The sequence below is a fragment of the Uloborus diversus genome, chromosome 2 (genome assembly GCF_026930045.1).
Source record: "Uloborus diversus isolate 005 chromosome 2, Udiv.v.3.1, whole genome shotgun sequence".
Classification (NCBI taxonomy): Eukaryota; Metazoa; Arthropoda; class Arachnida; order Araneae; family Uloboridae; genus Uloborus; species Uloborus diversus.
This window is the reverse complement of record NC_072732.1, coordinates 208,067,705-208,073,704: the sequence shown is the minus strand read 5'-3', so window position 1 is coordinate 208,073,704 and position 6,000 is coordinate 208,067,705. Positions and strand designations below refer to the sequence as shown.

Below are 6,000 nucleotides of genomic sequence, written 5' to 3'. Positions count from 1 at the left end.
ACATGAAAAGTAGAACTACACAGGGAATGAAATTAACACACACAACTTTTGTTCAGTTCGATTTTTGAGCTGTTTTAGAGTTAAATAGACAAACTGAATTCAGAGCTGAAGTTGAAGTCTATGGTCAAAGGGTCATTTCAACTTGTGTGCGTGTGCTTGTATGTATGTGCAGGATATACTCAAGGGAGAAAAACTAATCAAAGTTTCAGAGTCAGGGGCGTCCTGACGGGAGGTCACTGCGACCTCCCAAAACTTTCCTTATTCGGCAAATTTTGTATGACGATTCCGCAAAATCATCATCATTCTGCAATATTTAGAGTTTTATTCGGTAAAACTATCATTATTCGACGAAATTCGGACCTCTATTCAGAAAAAATTTGGAGATCCATTCGGCAAATTATCATTATTCGGCGAAATTTGGAGCTCTATTTGGCAAAATTTGGAGTTCCATTCCACAAAATTATCATCATTCGGCGAAATTTGGAGCTCTATTCGGCAAAATTTGGACTGCCATTCGGCGAAAAGCTCTATTCGGGAAAATTGAAAATTTCTTACCCTCCCAAAAATTTAAATTCGGGGCACCCATGTACGTAAAAGAATAACACGTTCAAAGTAATAAATTTAGGTAAAATAAGTGGCAACGAATTCTTTTTCGAGTAGATGCGCACGCGTGGGTCGATTGACCTAACAAGCAGAGGTATCGCAAATTAAGAGCATTTCGTTTTGATGAACAGTCGTAAAGCAACAAATTCGAAACACTGGTGAAGAAAGATCAAAAAACGAGGTTAAGAGCCCCGTGGTCAACATTCAGTTTCGAGCAAGAATAAACGACACGAATACTAACTCAGCGGAGTTTGATGCTTTCTGACCTAAAATTTCCAAGAAAGTTTATTTAAATGAATAAATAAAATGCTCACGTACGCATTCAGAACAAATATTACGGACCGACATTAAACTCAGTAATTTTAAGTAAAGCGATGAACCCATTGTTTTAGATTGAGATCGACGGTGGAAAACATGCTGCGAAGACACGCGCTTGCTAATTACGGTCGGCTAAAGCGTCAAAATTACAAGCTCTATTGTGGCGAAAGTTCGGTTTGCAAAATGGAAATAAACAGAACAGTCACAAAGGGCGGATCCAGGAGTAGTCAAGGAGTGGAGCGATTGATTTTATAAATTCTCAAACCTTAGCCCCATCCCTTATCTCAACGTTATAAAAGGTGTCCTATAATTGCTTTTTTGCACTTCAATTTAAAAAATTTTACAGGGTATAACCCCCGAACCTCATCTAAATTCGTCAAAAACTGAATTTTTGGGACATTGAAAACTTGCTGTACAAAGTTCCGATCCTTATGACTAAAGTGTCAAGAAATATGCTGCAATTGCGTTCTCAGGACTACATTTCTGAAAAATTCTAAGGAAGAGTATTATTTTCGTAACATTACTGAAGATCGTCTAAAATTAGGCTTTTGGAACTTCAGTATCGGAAATATGCCAAGGAAGAGTAACTACATCTCGGCTCAAGGAGGGGACAATCCCCCCCCCATCGCCCCTCCCTTCTATCTGTCCTTGACAGTCATTTAGAAACAAATGCCTTTGCATACAAGGGGGCATAGATTCTGTTGCTATCCGATTTTATTTGCATTGAATATCCACCCTTTACCCACCCCCCCTCCTTGAAAAAATGTGAAATGACGGGCCTGAAAATAAGTTGCAAAATTTCCGGCATAATTCTACACACAGTAAACTATTTCCATATGCTCACTTTCATTCAACCTTAAAGTGGCAAAACCTTTTTATTTGGGAAGGGGGCGGGCTTATCTAAAAACAATATTGCCTCTATAATTCGTACAAAAAGGGAAATAGCTCCCCGCCAACATACGTTCAAGAACAATTGCATAAGATATAAGATTTATCAAACAATAACCTTCGTTTAAAAAGTCGACATAAATTCGATTTAAACAAGTCGTATATTTATTTAATTATTTATTTATTATTTATTAAAAGTATTGCACACAACAGAAAAAAAAAATCCAGTTACAGTGGCAACAATAATATAAAAATAGCAATTAAAATCAATTATACATTTAAAATATTAAAACATAAAGACTTAAAATTGTAAAATGACAAGTAAAATATATCTAAATCACGACAATGAATGTTAAAAAGTTTGTAAAATTCAAAAAAACTAAAATTATCAACATAGTTCCATCTGGTTAAAAAAAAATTCAAAAGAAGAACGACTGATTGAAGAAGATATTGAAGATATTGATTGAAAATACCAAAAATAAACCTAGTGCTGTCCAGCAAAGCATATTATATTCCCCTCGCGTATTGAATTTGAGAGCACATGTTCAGAAAAGAATCTTTTCATGCGATTACGTAAAGCGAGACACACATGAAAAAAGATAAATTGCATTGAACTTCGATTAAATATAATTATTTGGAAATTTGAGCGTGCTTTTTAAAAAGAATATCTGTTGAGAGATGTAGACAAAATGTTTGTCAGGAGTAAAATACCTTTGGAGGGTGATTCGTGCCACGCCGCCAGTCAGACAGAAAAAACAGATTTACAGAGATTGGTCGACAAGAAACTTTTCTAATCTCACTATGGCTTAACATGGTTTTCTGTTGGGAACTCCGACAAATGCAGTCAAAACCAATCATTAGGGGTTCGGGGGCGTGAGGGGTGGTGGTTGGCATGCGTGCATGCAAAACAATGGACAATTTTTACTGTTCGATGTTAGTCATTTCAAAAAAATAAATGAATAAAATAAATCTGCCTACAAGTCAACCTGTACTTTTAATATTTCTTATTTTTATGATCGCGTTTGCGTGTTTGTCTGTGCGCTTGTGAATTTATAATTATCATTAATTGCGTCTTACAAAATTTCATTAAAAAGTTCCTAACCACTAAGTAATTTACATAATTTTCTCTCGTAATTAAGCTACACAAACGTATCAATTTTTTATTTCAAAGCAGCAAACGATAGTTGTATTAACTCTCAAAATGGAGCTTGGTTTTTTTCCCTACTTAATCGAAAATTATGCTCAGTGCTTTCAACCAATCTTGAAAATTGGGAGTCTGACTTTGAAAGCTTATGTACTAGTACAATCCATTAAAAGATTTTCAAAAGATCACCATAAAAACTTTTCCGTGTACCATTTGTACCATCGTTATTCATGGTTCGTTGATTACATTTGCTTTTATCAATAACACCATTCATATTTGGATTCATAATGGTATATGAAAGGGGAAAGTGTTGGCAAATTTCCTGGAAACATGATAACAAATTTCAACATCTTTAACTCATCAGGGAAACCATGGCAAGTGTCCAGAAAGAAATTGAATAAAGCTATCAGAGCAGATCACCCACATCAGATTCTTTTATAATTGACAAATGTAGAGTTTTCTTTCAACGAGAACAGCAACGTTAAAAAAAACGGAATTATGTTTTGTTATCTCTTGCATTGTTGGCACACGATTTAGTGAAAAATAAGTTCATAAGTCTTAGATTACAGATTTCCAAAATTTTTTGTTGATATTGTTTTTCTGGAAATTGAGTTCTTCATAATTGCATAAAAGTTTTATCGTGTCTCAAAAGCTTAAATAAGTTTTAATATATTAAAGGAAATTTAAGCAGTCTTAATGAGAAAGTTGTGTTAATTTACAAGGTTCAAATTTGATTCACCAAAATCAGCGAGAGGTTATGGAAAAAGTCGAATCTCCTCAATTCAAACCATAGTTCTTCATTTCGTATTTCAGATGTTTATACAACATCGTACAAGTTCAAGGACATTTCACTAACTTTCCACCTTTTCGTAACTACATATATTTTTTTCTTGCAGACAATACATGTATTACAAGAGTTCTAGCCAGAATGATAGAAAATTTTGTCTGCGGGCACATCAGCATAATTCATCCTTGATTTGAGAGTTCCTTGTACAAACTAATGGATTACTATAGTTGGGGCAAACCTAATCTAGCAGTGTTGTAATACTGTGATTAAAATCTGCGTAGCCTTCACAATGCTGCCATGCTAGTTTTGTCCGAACTAAAGAGCAATCAGGATTTTCTCTTGGGAGGAGAAGATCTGTGCATAAAAAGCCAACATTTTCTCAATTAAGAGGAGGCTTATAATCCCCTTACATACCTATTTTAACATTATATAATAAGCAATATGGCTTAACAAGGTTCTGAGACTCGGCATTGGACCAACTGTTCAGAAATCTTCGGTCTAAAAAAAAATCTTGAATGAAACTGGAGATAGATTGATTGCTTGAGGTTCCAAATTCAAGTGATTCTGTGAAAAGTAACTCTTTGCAATGTAATTAGTACAAATGAAAATACATTAAAAGTGCAAATGAAACTGATAAAAAGACATAAAATTTGCAAACAGCCGTTTTGAAGCTAACAAAGCGAGCCTCGACATCAGTGCAAAACAGAAAGAAGTTCCATTCTTAACTGATGAAGAGTCTTGTTTTGTCAAGTCGAAACTGCTGTTTGCGAATTTTGTCTCTTTTTATCGATTATGTTCGCACATTCAATTACGTACTACTCTTTTACTTCGCATGTTTAAGTAAAAAATGTTTAATGTCTTGATTGTTTGACCCAGGGTTCATATTCGCGTGGCTACTAAAAATAAACTTACGCAGCATGTCTCGCCAAAAATTGAAAAGTTTCCCACTAAGAGTTAGTAGCTTTCCTGAAGGTAACTTTGAATCTCCCTGAATAATTAGAGATACCTTCCCAAACAAAGTCAGTCACGTTTTCGGAATAAACCAGGGACCTCCAAAGAAAACTTATACATACTTATAATAATAGCTTGACAGCAACCTGATTTATCATAAAAGTTCCCATCGTATTTTAACAAATATGGCCAAATCTAATGCAGCAGTGCAAGAAAATATCCAACATATTATTTGCCTGCAATGCTACATCATCCAGACTCTGCATTTCAAACTCATTTGGGGCTCGGCTAATCTGGAAGGGCTGTAATTAAACTGAAGGCGAAACACTTAATAAAAGTGATGAGCACATTTTGAAACTGGTAGAGAATTTTTTTTCCACAGCAGTGAGAAATCTCCATTCATGCAACTTGCAGCGATTCACTAAACTTTTTCATAAAAGTGCTTGATTTTTACAGGAGACTAGTGGATATCCGTAAAATTCCGGAAAGTTGCCCAGTAATAATCTGTGACGTTTGGAAACTTTCCTACAGTGTGAAATTTTCTAGGTAAAAAAAAAAGAAGTTGGACAATTAATAAAGGAAGAAGAGGAGGGAAGCATAGATTCAATGAAACCTAAGTGTAGCGACTGAAGCCATTTTAAGAGGAGAGATCATTTGTCTCAATTAGGTCCAAACGAAGACGAATGGAAATGGAATCCAGAGACTGTCCTCCACTAGATCTATCCTATTCTCCCCAATTAATGCAATCACCTCTTCGTGATCAGATTAGTGCTAATTCAGCCCTCAAGCTGATTAAGTTCAGCACAGTTGTAGTTACTAACACCTATTCACCTGATAGGAAGTGAAACTTTTACCTTAGTGCAGAAATGTTAAATTAGAAGATTAAAATTAATATAGAAACAACGCGTTGAACGTTTTAATTTGCAAAAATATTGTTCGCATGCGTAGAAGATTACAAAGAATTCCTTTCTCGTAGAAGATGGAGCGTTAAGCTTCAGCAGCAGTCACCAAGATCCCTCATGGCACAACATGTCACTGCAGTGTTAGGGACGGCACTGCAAGCCACAGTGGTCACACGTCACTCATAGAATTGCGACGTCTCTCAAGAGTCACATAGTGACACATTTGTTATTCCTTTCGTGTGACTTCACTGCGACATCACTGCAACAAATTATTTGTGGCGCGTGATTTAGTTGGATTTGAAGAAGACACTCTGACGTCAATTTGTTACGTCTCTGTAGTTGCAGCAACTGACAGTCGTCAGTTGCTTGCAAACAGTTGATGACTTCACAATGAGGTTTTGTGGCCG

The 6,000-nt window shown here is 35.6% G+C and overlaps 1 protein-coding gene across 1 annotated transcript in view; it reads right to left on the bottom strand.

Moving 5' to 3' along the window:
* The window catches only part of LOC129216779 (rho GTPase-activating protein 32-like), a 250,038-nt gene that overhangs the window by 148,822 nt on the left and 95,216 nt on the right, over positions 1-6,000 (bottom strand).